Here is a 20,240-nt window from a genome sequence, read left to right as displayed (position 1 = left end):
CCTTCCTAAAGTCTGCACTGTGTCCAGAGGTTTCTACCCAACCTTCCTCAGTGAACCAGTGAGGGAACCCAGACCATCCCTTTCGTCTGGGATCCAGTCCAGAAATCTTTTAAGAAGCAGTCCAGTTCTGGCTATTCTGACTTTTTCCTGCCCTCTCTGAACTACTTCTACGTCAGCCTGTCTTAGTGATCCCAGGGCCAGGCTCCCAGCCTCTGTATTGGCATCTCAGCTCAGTAGTCCAACTCAGCCCCCAGGCTCCAGCCAGGCTTCTTTCCCTGACAGCCAGCCTTCTGCCATCCTTTCTGGTCACCACTACCCCCCGTGAGAATCATGGTCAGTGTTCTCTAATTTTTCCCCCCCATCCCTGAGCTGAATGAATTTTCTTATGTGAACCTATGCAGAGGTGATGTGCGACACATGACATCACCCTCATCTTGGTGCACATCACTAAATTCATGTGGCAGCAGGGAGTGGCTCAGACTAGGGGAGCAATGGCTCTGGCTGGAGGTGCAGGTTCTGGAGTGAGCCCAGAGATGAGGGCTTTGGGGGTACAGGAGGCTCCTCAGGCCAGAGGGGACATTAAAAAGGGGCAGGGGTTGGAGCTCAGGCTTACCTGAGTGGTTTCCTGCTGGGAACAATGAGATGTTTCCCTTTCCCCCAGCAGCTTGGTGCTGAGGCCAGAAGGGAACGGCTCCTTCCCATCAACTCTGGTCACTTCAGGGTTTAGAGAACTCTCCCTGCTGCAGCCCTGAGCCCCAGTGCAGTGCTTAATGGGAAGCAGCATGGCCATGCAGCTTAGGGGGAAACTTAAGTCATGGTTAGCCCCCCTCTGTAATATCCCAATCACATTGCTCAGCACACTACAAGAAGGTGCTCAGATGCACTGTGCTCATCACTGCAGCAAGTGCCCATAGTGAAGATATGAGAAGCAAATTGATGGCCTCAGTCCTGTTCGAGACAAGGACACGTCACGGAAACAGCCTTCAAAATTGTCACTTCCTGGAGATCTTATGGGAGAAAGATTAAACAGGAACAGAGATTTGGTCATGAGAGGTTAATTATTCCTCACCATCACATTTAGGGCATATGGGTGGGGCATTTGACGATTACTTTGCTGCTACCACAGGCTCAAAACTTATCCTGTGTTCTCACTGCAAAATGGATAATTTGGGTGTGGGTAGTTCTCCAATGCCTACCACAATTCCTTCTGGCTCTTATTTTCTTGCCCTCTACTTATTCCCCTCTTCTGCATCAGAAGACATCTATGTATTACAGGCCCTCCTGGTATATCCAACACCCACCTTCTCCCAGTGTTCTGCCAGCTAGCTAGATACTGACACTAACTTTCCAGTGGATCTTTAGCACAAAAACATTAAGACACACAATTTGGAGGGTAGATTAACCCAAAATCTGCAGTTTTGTGAAGCCATCTCCAAGAAACAGGGAGAGGAGAAGACCTCACTGCATGGAGAAAAATCAAATCCCCTCCAGACCATGTTCTGGAAAGCCAAAAATCACAATGATCTGCCCAGCAATTCACTGAAAGTGAGTCATGGATACTACTGATTTATCAAGTTGTTGCAAGGAGTGTTTTGCCAATATTTTTACCAATCTGCCCAAAGATTTAAAAGACAGACTTGCAAATAAGATAATGGATGCTGAAAAGTTGTATCTGACTCTGGTGATTATAAAGTAGATTAATTACTACTCACCACAGAGGCTGATAAGTCACAGAACACAGAAGAAAATGGAAGAGGCATCTGACAAAATGACCAATTTAAAAAGCTAAGTCTGAACATTTTGAAGTCTGAACTGACAGACTGGAGGTAAACACCAAGAATTCAGAGAAACAAGTACAGGCAGTCCCCGAGTTACGCGGATCCGACATATGTCAGATCCGCAGTTACGAACGGGGCCGTTCCTCTCCCTGGTCTCCAGCAGACCAGGGAGCAGACCAGGGAGAGGAAGCAAAGCGGCGGAACACGTGGGCAGCGGACAGGGCTGTCCGCTGCCCACGCGCTCCGAGGCTTGGCTCTGCTTTGCCCCCCCCCCCCCCCCCGTCCCCCTGGTCTGCAGACCAGGAGGACGGGGGGGGGGGGCAAAGCAGAGCCAAGCCGCGGAGCGCGTGGGCAGCGGACAGCTGTCAGCTGGCCACGTCCTCCGCGGCTTGGCTCTACTTTGCCCCCCCCCCCATCCCCCTGGTCTGCAGACCAGGGGGACGGGGGGGCAAAGCAGAGCAAAGCCGCGGAGCACGCGGGCAGCGGACAACCCAGACGCGTCTGGGCTGTCCGCTGCCCGCGTGTTCCGCCGCTTTGCTCCCCGTCCCCCTGGTCTGCAGACCAGAGGGACGGGGAACAAAGCAGAGCAAAGCCACGGAGCCCGAGGGCAGCAGGACAGCCACGGCGCGTCTGGGCTGTCCCGCTGCCCCCGTGCTCCATGGCTTTGCTCCGGACACCTGTGGTACAGCAGCTGGGGCGCTGCCGGTTGGTCCCGTAGCACCGCTCTGGGCGCTACTGGACCAACCGGGCAGCACCCCAGCTGTTCTGCCCCAGGCGCCCTGATTCAGCCACTGCTGGTCAGATTCAGCAGCGGCTGAATCAGGACGCCTGGGGCAGAGCAGCTTGGGTGCTGCTGGGTTGGTCCAGTAGCGCCGAGGAGCGGCGGCGCTACTGGACCAACCCAGCAGCACCCCAGCTGCTCTGCCCCAGGCGTCCCCTAGTCAGCCGCTGCCCCGGGCTTCCTGGAATCAGCCGCTGATCAGTTTCAGCAGCAGCTGACTTGGGGATGCCTGAGGTTCTTAAGTTGAATCTGTATGTAAGTCAGAACTGGCGTCCAGATTCAGCCGCTGTTGAAACTGATCGTGCGCTCCGCGGCTTGGCTCTGCTTTGCCCTCCCCCCCCCCGTCCCCCTGGTCTGCAGACCAGGGGGACGGGGGGGGGGGCAAAGCAGAGCCAAGCCTCGGAGCGTGTGGGCAGCGGACAGCCCTGTCCGCTGCCCACGTGTTCTGCCGCTTTGCTTCCTCTCCCTGGTCTGCTGGAGACCAGGGAGAGGAACGGCCCCGTTCGTAACTGCGGATCCGACATAAGTCGGATCCGCGTAACTCGGGGACTGCCTGTATTCGCTAAATTAAAGTAACTGCTCCCCCAAAACTGTGGTCAGAGAAGGTATCAGATTCTCCTCTTGATCAGTGTTTGTTTCATAAAGAATGTGCAGCTATTACATGGATCATGCTTGACTAAACTGTGAACAGTGGGAATTCAACTAAGTGAATATTCTATTTCTCAATTGGCCTAAGTCCCACTTTCTAACACTGAGGCAGCTCATATTATGAGAAAACTTTCAAATTAGAAATTTCATAATACCAAAGCCTGAAATTTCACAATCTTTTGACATCAGACTCAGAGGAAGGATGATCTTGTGGTTAAAGTGCTAGGCTGAGAGTTGGGAGATCAAAGTTCAGTTCTCAGCTCTGCAGCAAACTTCCTTTATGCTATTGGGCAAGTAGTCAGAGCCTGATCTTCATTGGTGCTGAGTAACAACAACACAGCTGCAGTCAGTAGGAGTTAAGTACAGGTTGAACCTCTGTATTCCAGAACTCTGGTCCGGAAACATCCGTGGTCTAGAATTAGTTAGCCAAATATCCACCTGTCATGGGTGTGACCAAGTTTCCCATGGTCCCATAAAGTCTGTTTACAGCCACCACTCCTAGCTCTCAGTGTTCTGTGCTGTTATTTAGCTCTAACTTACCTCTATACATCCTCTAACAGCCCAGTAAGCAGTGGAGGTGTTGGTAATGCTGCTAAAAAATATTGACCTCCTGCGATCTGGAAAATTCTCTGGTTTGGAACCAGTCAGGTCTGAAGGGTGCCAGACTAGAGAGGCTCAACCTGCACTTAATATCACTAGGAATCTGAGCCTCAAGCTCTCCAATTTATAAAAATGTAGATCATACTTCCCTACCTGACAGATGTGAAAAGAAGCTAAGATTTCAGTGATGAGAGCCGTAAGTACCTGAACTAAAATGCAAGTTGATCATAGCAGAGACGTTAATAAATATTCAGTCAAAAAGTTACAGTAAGTTACGAGTTTTAAATTAATGTATACCATAGGATAATTACTTTTATGAAGTAAACTAATCTCTTGGCTTTACCTGAGTGCAAATGGATGAATTCACTTTCTCCACCCAAATTAGTTAATTCTCTAATCAAGTTGGTGTAAAATGTTATCAGAGCATAATAGCAGTGTTTTCCCCTCTCACTCTGTATGCATGTAAATGACTCTCAGGTACCCTGCAACTTACTTAATGAGGTCATACTTCCATTTAACCTTCATGACTCAAGCCTGTCTCTGTGATAGACCAAGTTGGAAGACTAATTCCACCCTCCAGATTAGAAGTTCTCATCTAAATGTCACAGATTGGACCCATAAGGTGGTGTCTTTTCTAGCCCTCCATTCTGGTAAATCCTCTTGTGATTAAACAGCTCATACACTCCACCAGGGTCCATTCACTGAGGCTATGTCTACACTGGCGGCTTCTTGCGCAAGTATGGCCATTCTTGCGCAAGAATCCACACAGCGTCCACACTGCCCGCCCGTTCTTGAGCAAGGAAATTTACAGTACAGCATGGTGAGAGGGGGCTTCTTGCACAAGTGCTACACTCTTTTAACAGGTGTAAGCCCTCTTGTGCAGGAGCTCTTGCTCAAGAGGCAGTGTGGACACTCGGCAGGGATTTCTTGCTCAAGAAAGCCCTATGGCTAAAATGGCCATCAGAGCTTTCTTACACAAGAGAGCATCCACACTGCCATGGGCGCTCTTGCGCAAAAGCACAGCTCACACATGGCAGTGTGGATGTTTTCTTGCACAAGATGTTCTTGCACAAGAAGCCTCCAGTGTAGACATAGCCAAGTGTTTTTATTATTATTGCTTACCTTATGTTCCAGGTACAGCTCACCACAGCTATCAAGAAAAGAGGTCTCCTTCATTCTCTGACTGCCTTTTGTGCTGCTGTTTCCCTCTCAAACCATCCAGCGGATGAATTAATTACCTCATCAAACTTCCTACAGATGCAAGTGATCCCCACTAACCATCTAAACCCAATCAGACCACATAATCCCTCCTACTCTAATTACTCAGAGCCTTGTGTAATATAAGTGACCAGGGTGCTGCCTCCCACAATGGACTCTATTTAGAGCTGCTAATCGCACCCTGTTACAAGACCCCTCTAATTAGAAAGTTGATGATGGAAATGCTTTACTGAAATATATAACTCCTGAAGTTCAACTGGGAAGTATCCAAGTTTAAAAAAAAAAAAAGACAGACATATATAGTACAATATTGATTTATAAATTATATTCATGTAATATCGTTCATTGTGATATTACTGTAGCTGAGTAATATCAGACCACAATGTTTCAAACTTCTAAAGCTTAAGACAAAACTCTTGGCCAATATTCATTGTGTCACTATTCATTGAGAGTATATGCACTAGTGAATGAGTCTGATTGAAAAATACACCTTGGAAGCTACTTTGCATATTATGAGTGTTATTTATTCAGACAGGAACTATTTATAACTCTGATTTATAACTGTTGTAAATAGGTGAAAATAAGTACTGTGCCCTAGCACTAGAAAATTGCTTCTTCTCTAGTTAATTGGAATTTAAGTGGCAAGAGACTGGATGACGGCAGGAATTGTTAATAGGTTTGTGAGCCAAACAACTCATAACTAAAATACATCTATTATGCCTTGCAATCATCAAGCTTGCTGAGGTGTGATCCAAACAAATCAGAACATATGGCAAGATGTGCAATATGAATGTCTAGAGAGCACAAGATGCCATAATTGATAGGAAGGAGAATCCCTACCTGTCTTTAAAAATTAAACATAACCTGTGATATAGCTGCTATATGCCAATTGTACTAGCTGTTCTGCAAAGACTTGTGGCAGGGGTAAGAGTAAGAGGAAAGTCTTTGTAGAATACATCACTATGAGCAAGGCCAGATTAAGGGGGAGGAGGGCGCCAACCTATGGTGAGGCGCCTAATGGCAGCTGTAAGGTGCGCAGTGCACTGGGGGGGTAGGGCTACGCATGTGCCATGCAGCTGGGGACAGAGCCACACATGCATTACTGCTGCTGCCCAGGGTGCAGGAATGGCTAGAGACAGCCCTGCTATAAGGATGCTGGCCATGAAGGTAATCAGCCCAGATTCAGATGGATTAATAGAAGGGTTACACTTAAAAAGTATAGTCTAGTAGCACCTTAAAGACTAACAAAACATGTCGATGGTATCGTGAGCTTTCATGGGCACAGCCCACTTCTTCAGATGACAGGAGTGTTAGAAGTCCAGATCCAAGAATAAATAAGGGAAAAAGGGGAATAAGGAACAAGAAAAAAAAGGAGGGGGTGGAAGAAGAAAGAAACTGCAAGTAGATAAGCTTCAGAGGGTAGCCCAGTTAGTCGGTAATAGGAAAAACCTTAATTCTTGTGCAAATTAAGGGTTACTTCGGCCTGTGATGTCCATGAAAAAAAGCCACAGTATGAGACTGGATCGAGGACTCTGCTGCAGTTTAGAACAGTGTTTCTCAACCTTTTTTTAATAAAGAACCCCTTTTAAAAAAAATTATAAGTACCCCCAGTTTTCCGACAAGATTTTTTTGTACCATTGCAACACCTTTGTTTAAACTTAATTGTAGCCGGGCAGGCGATGAAATTTTTGGGTGTAAAAAGTACAAATAATAAAGCACTCAAAACAAAAATTCAGTTCTCCAAATTTCAGTTGTGTTGACATGCTTGAGAGAAGTCTGGGGTGGGGGTATCCCTAAGAATACTCAGACCACTGGTTGAGAAACACTGGTTTAGAACATACTGTGAAATAGGATACACAGAAGAGCTCTGAGGCCCACCGTATGGAGTCCAAGTCAACACATCCTAGGATCTGGTTTAACAAAACACACTATTACACAATATCCTGGCCAAGTATTTCCTTTCCCAAGAACTTCACTTCCTTTTCTCAAAGGGATCCTCCCACCCTAAAGAGTGGCTAAGTCACTTTTGAACTAGGACTTGGGTGCTTTTAAAGTTTGTACTCATGATCTGTAGTCAGCCTTTTACTAGCTATACTTTAAATATTAGACAACCATTCTCTGCTCCATTCCCCGTCATTCCCATCAACCCACTAAGAGCATAAGAATAGCCATACTGGGTCAGATCAATGATCCATAAGAACGGCCATACTGGTTCAGACCACAGGTCCATCCAGCCCAGTATTCTGTCTGCTGACAGCAGCCAATACCAGGTCCCCCAGAGGGAGGGAACAAATGAAATCCTCACATCCATCCAACCCTATATCCGGTTTTCCAATAGTAGCCAGTGCCAGATGCTTCAAAGGGTGTCCTGGGACAAGTGCACCACATCCCCTCTTGGGGTAGGGTGAAGGTTATTTCTTCCTCACAGGTGGGTCTGTACAATCACCCCTGGCCTCAAGATAGCATGGCCTTGGGACAAAAATCCATATGACTGCCCCCTCTTAAGGTTGTATGGCCAAATGGTTAAAGTCAGTGCAACTTCTCTCTTCCTCAGGGCTGTAGGGCCTAATGGCCAATCAGTGGAGTGAGCCACCAACTACAGGTTGTAGGGGAACTCAGGCCTTCTCACCTGCACTGTGTCCTCCCACAGGACCTTAGAAGTAGCAACTATGTTTGCCACTGAGTCAGCAAGGTATCCATCTTAAACACACTGACACCACCCAGCACATTGACCAATTCCCTCCGACCGATGTCACAGGACAGACTCACCAAGCTGGCACCTCCAGCTGCCAGTCCTGGGAATTAGCACATCTGCGCACTGGATGCCTCCCTCTAGCCAATATCTCCCTGTGTGCATGCTCTTCCCTCTAGTCCAGACCCATGTCACCCTTTGACAATGACATCCTCTAGCCTTAACCCTCCAGCAGTGCCCACTCCAGTTTCTCTGCACTCCCTTGTGGGAGGGAGGCAGAGGGTGTTATTTACTCAACTGCATGCTCTCAGGTCCTCCCCTCACAAGGGGCACCCAGCCAGGAGCGGCCCAAGGCTGGCTGCAGAAGCTGGCACCCTAGGCGGGGCGGCACAATCGGTGCCCCACCTGCACGGCCATGACATCATCACAGGGCACCCCAGCACCCCATGATGTCATCATCAGGCACCCGGGCCAGCAGCACCCTAGGCTCACGGGCCACCCCTGTACCCAATTCTTCTCTCAGGGAACACCCAGTTCCCCTATCCCCCCCCCCTTGCCTCAGTGACCCACTGTCAGTCTTCATCTAGCCACTGCCTCAGGGGCAACCTGCAGTTCTGTAATGGCCACTCATCACTGGCAAAGGGACATGGATTTGCTGCCTTTACCTAACCCGGCTGCTTCAGGCCCTGCAGCCTGGGAGCTTCCTTGTCCAAAGCTTCTCCAGCCCTGCCTACGCACAACTATCTCAAGGAGCACACCTACTTCCCTAGCAATCAGGGCCCTACCACTCTTTCTAGAGTAGCAATCAGTTCTTCCTCTCCCTTTAGGAGTCCTTCTTTACATAGCTCCCAGCTAGATCCTCATTAGCAAGAACTGCCTCAGCTGGGGCTTCACTCTCAGCCCCCACTCAGGGCTGGGGTTTTGCCCTTAAAGGCAAAGTGTCCTGTCACAAGCTACTTCCTACTCTATCCCTGGTGTAGTGGTCCTGGCATCTCCAAGGTCTTTGGGCTCCTTAGTCTATGTGGCTCTCAACAGCTCCATTGCTCCTTGGGCATTCTCAGGGGTTTGGATATTTGTCTGGATCTTGGCAGCTTCAGAAACCTCAGAAGTTCCCAGGCTAGAGCCCACAGTATGGATCTTGCCCCTTCAGCAGTCAGCCCTGAATATGCCAAGAGGTTCCTTTTTATGCCTACTGGAGCACGCCCAACAAGGTCAAGGAAACATGGCTTCCCAGGACCAAAGACTGGAGTTAATCCTTGCAGTTCCTGCACAGGGTAAGCCCGCTCCATAACAGAGGGAATGAACAGAAAAGGACAATTACTGAGTGATCTATTCCCTGTTGTCCAGTCTCACTTTCTGGCAATCAGAGGGTATGGGACATACAGAGCATGAGGTTTCATCCCAAAGGGGCAGTTACCTCAAACATGCTCTAGGGCATGATTGTCCTATGTCAGGAAAGCACAACTTTCTGTGCAGAATGGAGACAGAGGACAGCAATCCTCTTTTAATCCAGTTTGTTAGTTCTGTGATTACTGCCTCTCTTATAAAGGTCACAGAAACCACATACATTGTTTATTTTAAAAAGTCATGTTCTGCCACAACAGGCACACAGTTGGTGACAGGCTTGCTATTGTAGCATTAATCAATGAGATTCAGAGTCATTCCTGAAGAACTAACGATTGCAAAGGAGGAACTAATTGTTGAAGGGGCAGTAAGAATCATTAACCCAACAGTATTTAGTCCCAAGGATATGTGGGGAGAACATTAATTCTGCCATATGCTGGATACAAAGTGGACATGGGAATTTTTTGTAAGTGAGTAACACAGTTTCCCAGGGTGTGGTATTTACATGGCATTGCAAAAGACATAGTGCCCTATATGTTAGCCAGACTGATCAAATCTATTCTATCATTCTATTCCATCTAGATTCTAGAATGACTGTGTAATGCAAGATATCCAAGCAAGACGTTTCACATGGTTTATCCATGTAACCATCCTGAAAACCAGCCATACTCAGGGCAAATATTCATTGTTTTGGCTAGTCTGAATAGCATTCAGTTATACCTGTGCTGGCTGGGTGTAAGGAGTAGGAGTATAGATTGCCTAAAAAAACTAAGTCAAATGTTTCCAAAGCTAAAGGAGGGGTTTTATGTAGGAATCCATTTTTGCTATAGAACATTACAGCTTTAAAAGCATCCCTCTGTGCGCCAAGCAAATGCTGACTCATCTTTTGGAACTAAATCACAGTTCCTCCTGTCATTATCAAAGGAAGTGGTAGGTGTGGAAGATCATTTGGTACATGCCAAGTAGCTTTTGTTTCTTTAAATAACTACAGATGCCATCCTACTGATTTGTTCACATACAGTTTAACAATCCTAACGACACAGAATAATAACCCATTTAATACAAAGAAAGAGGTAGGAAGCTTAGAAAAGTCACATTGAGCTAGGATGGCCCATTTCCAACTGCCATCCTATAATGAATAAACTACATAACAATCAAATAGTTTACATTTAATTATTAATTATTTGATGAAAAATTGAATCTCACATGAAACAGTAGACAGAGGCTTGTTGGAGTGATAGACAGTAGGTAAAGCAGAAGAGTTATATAGTGTGGCAGCTGCAGACTGGAAGCAATGAGGTGAAGGATCAGATGCAGGCAGCCTGGAGGCCAGAGGCAAGGGTATCTTGGAGTGGGAGAAACAGGAGAGAGGAAGAGACTGGCAGGCTAAGTAGCCAGATGCACGACTACTAGTGGCGTGAGGGAGAGATGACCAAGAGATACATGAGAAATAAAGCAAGTTGGAGAGAGGTTAGATAAGAGAAAATGCTGGTTCTGATACTGATGACTGGCTGTGAGACCTTAGACAAGTCATTTTATGGCTATAGAAACAGAAGAGAGGTGAAGAGAATAATAATTATCTACCTGAATGTTTGTGAACTATCATTTTAAAGACAGGATTGGAGTATACAACCCATTGATCAGAAAGGCCACTTCTATGACCAAATAGACACAGGATTGTGGGGGTTTTTTTAAAGGTATGATGCTATCTCAGTGGTTACATGCAGAAATTACATTTATTCGGTGCCCTGTGCCTGAGGCTCCCAAAACACCTTAAGTTCACTGACACAGTATTCCAGGGAGGCATCTAAAAATCAAGTCATTTACATTTGCAAGCACTGAGCACCCATACAACCATAAAACCACTGGGGAACAGTAGGTATACACACAGGTGCAGACTTTTCTTCTTGCTTGAGGTGCTCAACTCCACCCTTCACTTCATGTCCTGCTCTACTCTACCCCCTTCCTCCAAGCCTCTGCCCACTCTGCCTCTTCCTGCCTCAATCAACCTCTGCCCCATCCCTTCCCTGCCTCCTCTCCTGAGTGCGTCCCACCCCCAATTCCTCCTGCCCCCAGAGCTTGAACACTGAATCAGCTGTTTGCAGTGCTCCAGAAGCGCTGGGTGGGAGGGGAAGAAGTTGGTAAGAGTGGTGCCACTAGCACTCAAGAGGAATGGGGAAAGGGAGGGGTAGAGGGGGACTTTGAGTGCCCTGCACACACTAATTTTTCCTCATAGTACGAGAGCCCCAGAGCACCCACAGAGTCACCACCTGTGGATACACAGCATTTTTTATATATCAGGCCATGTATAGTTAGGCTCTTAAATCAAAAGCTAGGTTCCTAACTTTCAGCACCCTGGTTTATAATTTGGCTGCTGAACATAAATTCAAGCTTACTCCCTTTTTTTGAAATGGGAACCCAGTGCAGATAGCAAAGCACTAGGACGATGGGTTCACAGAAATCTGTATTGCTTAGTACATCAGCTGCTGCATTTTGTACTGGGCGAGCCTTTTTAAGGGTATGTGATTTCATTCCTAGATGAGTTGTGACAAGGACCTCAAGGCTTCAAATATAGGTATAACTGTGGCTACTTCTGGGCCGGCCCACAACATTTTGACACCTGAGGTGGGGAGCTCCATGCCCCCTCGCTTGGGCCAAAACTTTGAAATGTCTCAATTCTGCCTTCTTCCTGTTCTACTCCTCTCATGGTACTGCTCTGCCATCTCTTTGCATCTAGAGCAGCGAGAATGCATATGCACCAGCAGGAGAGACAATTTTCTACACTCTGAGTCCTAGTGGCGCCCCCCTCCACAGTCTGGCACCTGAGGCGGCCCCCTCAGTTCACCTCATGGTAAGGCCAGCCCTGGGCTACTTTCACGGCCACTGGGATGGAGCAATCTTCTAAAAATGAAAATGGGTGACATTCACATCCCTGGATTTTTAGGAATTCCAAAGAAGTGAAGGTACCAAGAGGACTTCAAGGTTACAAAAATAAGAATGGCCAGGGGCCTTTAGCAGAGGAGGATGTGGTGGAGGAGATGAGCTCTTACTTTCCTCTTCTTACCAGTATCAGCTCAGCCTTGTGAAGGTTCATCTTCAGCCAGCTACATGCCCTGCAGGTGCTGAGTTCTGCAAGTCATTGGGAGATCTGAGACATGGCACTATTTACATCTGGGCTGTGTCTAGACTGGAGAGTTTTTCCGGAAAATCAGTCGCTTTTCCGGAAAAACTTGCCAGCTGTCTACACTGGCCGCTTGAATTTCCACAAAAGCACTGACGATCTCATGTAAGATTGTCAGTGTTCTTGTGGAAATACTATGCTGCTCCCATTCGGGCAAAAGTCCTTTTGTGCAAAACTTTTGCGCAAAAGGGCCAGTGTAGACAGCTCAGATTTGCTTTCCACAAAAAAGCCCCGATCGCGAAAATGGCAATCGGGGCTTTTTTGTGGAAAAGCACATCTAGATTGGCACGGACGCTTTTCCGCAAAAAGTGCTTTTGAGGAAAAACGTCCATGCCAATCTAGATGCTCTGGTTCGGAAATGCTTTTAACGGAAAGCTTTTCCATTAAAAGCATTTCTGGAAAATCATGCCAGTATAGACATATTGGCTGTGTCTACACTGGGCCACTTATTCCGGAAAATCAGCCGCTTTTCCGGGATAAGCTGCGAGCTGTCTACACTGGCCCTTGAATTTCCGGAAAAGCAACGACGCTCTACTGTACAAAATCAGCCACTATTCCGGAAAAAGTATTCTGCTCCCGCTCGGGCATAAGTCCTTATTCCGGAACACTGTTCCGGAAAAGGGCCAGTGTAGACAGCCCAGTAGTCTTTTCCGGAAAAAAGCCCCAATCGCGAAAATGGCGATCGGGGTTCTTTTCCGGAAAAGCGCGTCTACATTGGCCACAGACGCTTTTCCGGAAAAGGGGCTTTTCTGGAAAAGCAGCCTGCCAATGTAGACGCTCCTTTTCCGGAAAAACTGAAAACGGAATAGTATTCCGTTTTAAGCAGTTCCGGAAATTCATGCCAGTGTAGACACAGCAATTGTGTGCCTACATATTGCTGGCCTGTTATCACATGTTGCCTAACTAGCTCTCCATGGCTTCATACACATTTTCGGCAATATGAAGGGAGAGGAGTGGATCTTGTGGACCACTAAAAGTGAGGGCTTTGGAGCCAGCAATGAGCAACTCTTCCTCAACCAGTTAGTTCTGTTTAGAGAAAGAGCATGACACATTTAAGGGGATTTCCATTCATTCATGCAGCAATCTTGGAGACAGGCCATGAGTATTTGGTGATCATTGCTGTTTTATGCCAAGAACAGGTCCAGCAAGATGAGGATGGATGTAAACTTCCCTGCCTATGAATAAGAGAAGGCCATCCATTAGACCAACAAGTGCTGTACAACTACTAAACTAAGAAAAATCGAGGACATTGGCTATTGACAGTGGGGTTGAAAGCTGTTTTTGCTAATTTCTCAATTAACTGAGTGGGAGGCAGTCACAAGGTGAGGCTGAAGTTAATTAGGCTAAGTGCTAGACAACCACAGGTGGGGCTGCAGATAATTAGGGCACAGCTGACTCTGATAAAAGGATGGCCGGTGAGAAGGGAGCCTGGTGCTAGGAGCTCTACCTAGAAGGTTGGTTGGTTGTATAGAGGAATGTGCTGGTAGCACTTGGAGTGGCTTTGAGAGTCTGAGAGGATCTAGTCTAGGCTCTGGGGGAAGAGAGCTTTGGTTGGGAACCAGAAGTGCTAGAGTTCCGAGGAAATGGTCTAGGAAGGTGGTTTGAGTTAGAGAAGGGACAGTAAAAGGTTCTTTTGGGTTTCTGGGGGCTGGGCCTGGCCCATCTTTTCTTCACTTCACTCTTCACTTTTTTCTGGAAAAGCATCTGTGGCCAATGTAGACGCGCTTTTCTGGAAAAGAGCCCCGATCGTCATTTTCGCGATCGGGGCTTTTTTCTGGAAAAGACTACTGTGCTGTCTACACTGGCCCTTTTCCGGAACAGTGTTCCGGAATAAGGACTTATGCCCGAGTGGGAGCAGCATAGCTTTTCTGGAATAGCGGCTGACTTTGTACAGTAGAACGTCGTTGCTTTTCTGGAAATTCAAGGGCCAGTGTAGACAGCTCGCAGCTTATTCTGGAAAAGCGGCTGATTTTCCGGAATAAGTGGCCCAGTGTAGACACAGCCGGGATGTTTGAGTGTAAATGACAAACCGTTTAACTGATAAGCATCTGCTTATCAGGTAATGGTGTTGATTACACTCAGCAAAGCCTCCTCCCCTTGAGCTGGACAGGCAAGGGCTAGTGTCCCTGCTACTGGGGAGGCTTTGTAGTGTAAAGCTAAGCTTTGTTCTGCAGAGCGGGTAGCTGTGGAACTGTTGAGACTTTCAGCAGTTGCATGGTTACCCCCAATATACTGTTTTGAACATCCCTACTTTAGAGTGAGGTAAAGCCTCTCTTCAAAAGGAAATGTTGCTGATATCTTAGTAAGCATCCTGAATGTTTCCTATCCTCTCTTTCTAGCCTGAAAGAACAGTGACCAGAATCCCACAAGTTGGCTCTAACTGAGGTCAGTGCTTCCCTGACTCTCTCATGCCATTCACTAGGCTGAATTTCTGGAGAGAAGGCACTGTAGGCTTGATCTTGCAAGGCCATTCTGTGCACAGATGACTGACTTGGTATGAGTGATGAATGAAAGGGTTATTCCTTGCAATGAGATGGTAGGTTTTGAGCGTGAGTGAAGTCATACCAGATTTAATACTTGACTTAGTCAGAGAAAAATGCTACAGAACAGTTCTGAGGGGCATGGGTGTGGATTTTTCTTTTTCCTCCAGGGTAAAGAAGATGCATGGATCTAGAAAAATTTCTGCGGGGGGGAAGCTGTCTGGAATGGACAGCTTTGCTGGAAGAAACCACAGAAGTCTTTCCTTCTCTTTTTGCCTGTCATAGATCATCTGAAGGCCATGGGTGATGGGATGAGACATTCTGACCCCAGCAACAGGCACTGAATGGTGCTTGTGCTTTATTTGCTCTTCTATTTCTAGATTTGCTGATTGAGTGATGCTTCTAGAAAGTAGTATGGGGTCTCAATTTTTCAGGGGCAACCTTGGTTATAGCTGCTTCTCAAAGAAGGCAGAGTGTTTTCTTATCTTGCTTCAAGCTAGCTCAATCATCTTCCTGCATTAATTAGGAGGAATCTACCAAATTCATGGCCATGGGGAAAAATGCATTGTGGACCAGAAAATCTGGTTATATATTCACCCCCTGCCTCTGAAATGTGCTCTTGTGTGCTTTTGAGTTGCAGTGATGTTTCAGGTTTCTTTTTGGGGGAGGGGGTGCATGTTACTGCCACCCATAATTCTGTAGGGTGGGCAACTGGAGAGTAGCAACTCTTGCCAGACACCTTGCCCTGAAAGCAGTGCCCCACCTGCAGCAGCACAGAATTAAAGGTGGTAGTATCATACCTCTTTTGTTGCTGCTGGCAGTGCTGCCTTCAGAGCTGGGCTCCCAGCCAGAAGCCAGTGCTCAGCTGCTGCCTTCAGCAGTGCAGAATTAAGGGCAGCAGTATCACAACCCCTTCCGCAACTCCTTTTGGAATCAAAGCCCTTGGACTCGAATCTGAAACGTCACTGTATTTTAAATGGCTGAAAGTATTAAATGTATGCTGTATAAATCCTAGGACTAAAACTGACCAAAATAAATTTGGTTGAGGCCTTGTTGTTAAATATTTTATACTGCATCTTTAGGCTCAGTTCTAGCACTAATTGGCTAAAAATGTTCCTTAGAAAATGTATTTTCTGGTGGAAAAACTTTCTAGAGGAAAATACAGTATCTGTTTATATAAGAATCTTCAAATATTCAAGAACCTGAAACTTTCAACAGTCAAATATTGGTTGGCATTTTTTTAAAACCAGCTTTATCTAGCACCTACATTTAGGATAGTCCGACTGCTAAGAACATAAGAACGGCCACGCTGGGTCAGATCAAAGGTCTGTCTAGCCCAGTGTACTGTCGTCCAACAGTAGCCAAATGCAAGATACCCCAGAGGGAGTGAACCGAACAGAGAATCAAGTGATCCCTCGTCTGTCATCCATTTCCAGTCTCTGACAAACAGAGGCTAGGGACACCATTCCTAATCATTCTATCTTATAAGTATTGATTGGACCTAGCCTCCATGAGTTAATCCAGTTCTTTTTTTGGGGGGGGGGGGACCCTGTTAAAGTCCTGCTCTTCACAACATCCTCTGGCAAGGAGTTCCACCGGTTGACTGTGCACTATGAAGAAAAACTTCCTCTTGGTTTGTTTTAAACCTGCTACCTATTTCATTTGGTGACCCCCTAGTTCTTGGGTTATGGGAACAAGTAAATTTTTCCTTATTCACTTTCTCCATGCTGGTCATGATTTTAGACCTCTATCATATCCCTCCCTTAGTCTCCTCTTCTCTAAATTGGAAATTTAGAAGTCTTTTTAATCTCTTCATATGGGACCCATTCCAAACCCCTAATCATTGTTGTCCTCCTCTGAACCTATTTCAATGCCAATATCTTTTGAGATGAGGATCATATCTGTTTGCAGTATTCAAGATGTACACATACCATGGATTTATACAGAGGCAATAAGATGTTCTTATTTTCTATCCCTTTTTTGATTCCTAACATTGTTTGCTTTTTTGATTGCTGCTGCACGTTGAGTGGATATTTTCAGAGCACTAGTCACAATGATGCCAAGATCTCTCTCGGGTGGTTATAGGTAACTTAGTCCCCATTTTGTATGTCTAGTTGGGATTATTTTTTGGAATGTGCATTATTTTGCATTATCAACATTAAAATTCATCTACCATTTTGTTGCCCAATCACCTAGTTGAGAGATCCTTTTTAAGCTCTTCAGTCTGCTTTGTTCTTAACTGTCTTGAACAGTTTAATATCTGCAAATTTTGTTGCCTTCACTATTTACCCCTTTCCCTGGATCATTTATAAATAGGTTGAATAGGATTGATTCTAGTATGTACTCTTGTAGGACACCACTAGTTAACTATCCACAGTTTACATAAGCATTTAGATCCAGAGCCTGCAGTGGGCTCCATACAGGAAAATCTATGCCTATGTGAAGCTTTCAGGTGGGGGTCCACTCACACTCAGTTCATTGTAAAGCTGGGATTGTCGATGCTTAATTTTAGGCCTCATTAACACTGAAAGCAGGTTTTCCAATTTAATGCAATGAAAGATCTACCTCAAACCCAAATACTGTTGCCCCACTTCCTTCCCACCCCTTCTCTGAAGCTTGACCCTGCTGGCTCCATTCCCCTACTTGCCCCAGGCTTGGGTAGGGCATTGGGGTGCAGGTTCTAGTCTTTGGGCTAAGGAGTTTTGAGTGTGGGAGGGACTCTGGGCTTATCCCAGGGTGGGGAATTGGGATCCAGAAGCCATTTCAGGGTGCAAGCTCTGGGAAGGACTCTGGGTGCAGGGGGACTCACATTTGGGGTAGGAGGAGGTTCAGGGCTGGGAGAGGCATTTAGGAACCAGGCTGTGGCTTGGCACCATTTAATTGAGACTGCTTCCAGGTGGTGGAGCAATGACATTAAGGCAGGCTTACTCCTGCCTTAGCCCTGCACCACTCTTGAAAACAGCTGGCATGTACAGCAATGGCTCAGTGTGCTGCCCCTCATCTACAGGCACTGAGCGCGCAGCTTCTACTGGCCATGGTTCCCTGTTATTGATCAATGGCAGCTGCAGGAGTGGTGGCTGCAGCCAAGAATGGCAGGTGGAGACCCTCTGAGCCCCCTGTTCTGCCTTTCTCATGGGCTTCAGGGACATGCCAGCCATTTCCAGGAGCAGCAATTACCAAAGGGATAACTACTCCAACCATGACAGATTAGGCATTTTAGAACACTCTCAAATTAAACTTAAGTGCAAGAGAAAAATGAAAATTACAAAATGCACAGGCAAGTCAAAAACCAACAATAACACATTTTGCAAGCAGTAAAAAGTGACACCCCTTCCCCCTATGTGTTGGGTCAGGAGATGAGTGAAGGACACTCTGTAAGAGTGACACACAGACAGTGTGGCTATCTCTACACTCATGGCTTCTTGCGTGACTAATATGCAAATGAGGCTAAGCGTGGAATATCGCTGAGCTTCATTTGCATACCTAATGAGCCACCATTTTTTTCAGAAGAGGCTCTTGCGCAAGAAGAAGCGTCTACACTGCCCCTTCTTGCGCAAGAGCAACCCTCTTGCGCAATGCTGTTCTTCCTCTCAAGTAATAGGTGTAACGGCATTGTGCAAGAGGGATTTTCTTGCACAAGAAGGGGCAGTGTAGACGCTCCTTCTTGCGCAAGAGCCTCTTCTGAAAAAAAAATGGTGGCTCATTAGGTATGCAAATGAGGCTCCGCGATATTCTATGACTGGCCTCATTTGCATATTACTCGTGCAAGAAGCCACAAGTGTAGACATAGCCTCTGTGTGTGACATTTGTACTGCCAAGCTCCCTGCTTCCCCTTGGCTATGTCTAGACTGGCATGATTTTCCGCAAATGCTTAATGGAAAAGTTTTCTGTTAAAAGCATTTGTGGAAAAGCATGTCTAGATTGGCACGGACGCTTTTCCGCAAAAGCATTTTTTGTGGAAAAGTGTCTGTGCCAATCTAGATGCGCTTGCTGCAAAAAAGCCCCGATCGCCATTTTAGTCATCGGGGCTTTTTTGCGCAAAACAGTACTGTGCAGAAATGATTTGCACAAGAGGGTTTTTGCCCGAATGGGAGCAGCATAGTATTTCCGCAAGAAGCACTGATTTCTTCCAGTAGGAAGTCAGTGTTCTTGTGGAAATTCAAGCTGCCAGTGTAGACAGCTGGCAAGTTTTTCCGCAAAAGCAGCTGATTTTGTGGAAAAGCTTGCCAGTCTAGACACAGCCCTTCTGTGTGGAGTAGGGATGTTAAAATGTGGGTATTTAATGGAATGGTTCCCAAACTTTTTGAGCATGTGGATCCCTTTTCAATCTATTAAAATATCATGGAGCCAAGAAAAGAAAAAGGCACAAGAAAACATTGGTGCACCTGAGCCTTATTTTTAAACTTTCTCTGGACCTCCTGCAGTACCATCACAGACCACTAGGGTCTACAGACCAAAGGTTGGAAACCACTGGAGTAGTTGATAAAAATTCTATCAACTAGTCAATAGGTAGCCCAGCTCAGTTCTGGCTTAGGCCAGGTATGTGATCAAACCCCACTGTGGCTCTGCAATTTAAAAGGCAGTAGGACTTGGGCAGCCTGCCCCATAGAGACTTTCTCCCTGTGAAGCAGCTCCTGCCTGTGGCTGAGTTGCTGCAGACAGAGACTGCTTCAATTCAGGGCAACATCCCCTCCCCCACTGCCTCTGATAGAGGCAGTTGTGGATGGGAGAGGGAACAGGTGGTGCTGCAGAGATGGTGCTATGGGGAACTGGAAAGCACGCTCCCCCTAGCACTGGCTCCTGAAGCAGCGGGGTGGGGGGGGGGAGGAATGTGAGTAGTGGACACAACTACCTGAGAAGCATAGGCTTATCGGGTAGTCAACTACTCCTTTATATCCCTAGTGTGGATAACAGAAGTGGGGGAAGGAAGAACACTCCCCCTTCCACACCCTGCACAGCAAGCAGGAGGCACCCACAGGGGCAAATTCCAGGCAGAGGGCAGGAGCAGCAGCAGCATGACAGTGGGTGGAGGGACAACTGAAGTGCCAATGCTCAATAGCTTCCTGATCAAACCAGTCAGGATCACCTGTCAGAGGCTCCAAAATCTACCAGTAGATCCCGATCTACTGGTTAGTGACCACTGTTTTAGGCTAAACTTAGTCATCCAAATGTATAAGTGACTCACCCAGTGTGACAGTGATAGAGCTAAGAATAGAGACCCTGATCTCTAACTTCCATCTCCCTGTTTTAGACAGCGCTGTGGATGTTAGACGACCACGGAGCCTGACTCACTGTCAACTCTTTGCTTTCCATTCAACTTTTAGCAACGGTTACACCCATGACTAGATCAAGCGCAACAAGGTTTTGGAGAAGGGATTTCCATTGCTTGCTTGCAAATTTTTTCTGTCATGTAAGCATAATGAGATTTAGAGAAGGGTAGCTAAGGGTTTCTTATCAGTTACATTGACTTTAACCAAAAAGTAGAAAGATGAGACAAACCTCAACCTTTTTCATCTGG

The sequence above is a fragment of the Pelodiscus sinensis genome, chromosome 5, assembly GCF_049634645.1.
Source record: "Pelodiscus sinensis isolate JC-2024 chromosome 5, ASM4963464v1, whole genome shotgun sequence".
Lineage (NCBI taxonomy): Eukaryota > Metazoa > Chordata > Testudines > Trionychidae > Pelodiscus > Pelodiscus sinensis.
The sequence above is the reverse complement of the archived record's forward strand: the minus strand, read 5'-3'. Positions refer to the sequence as shown.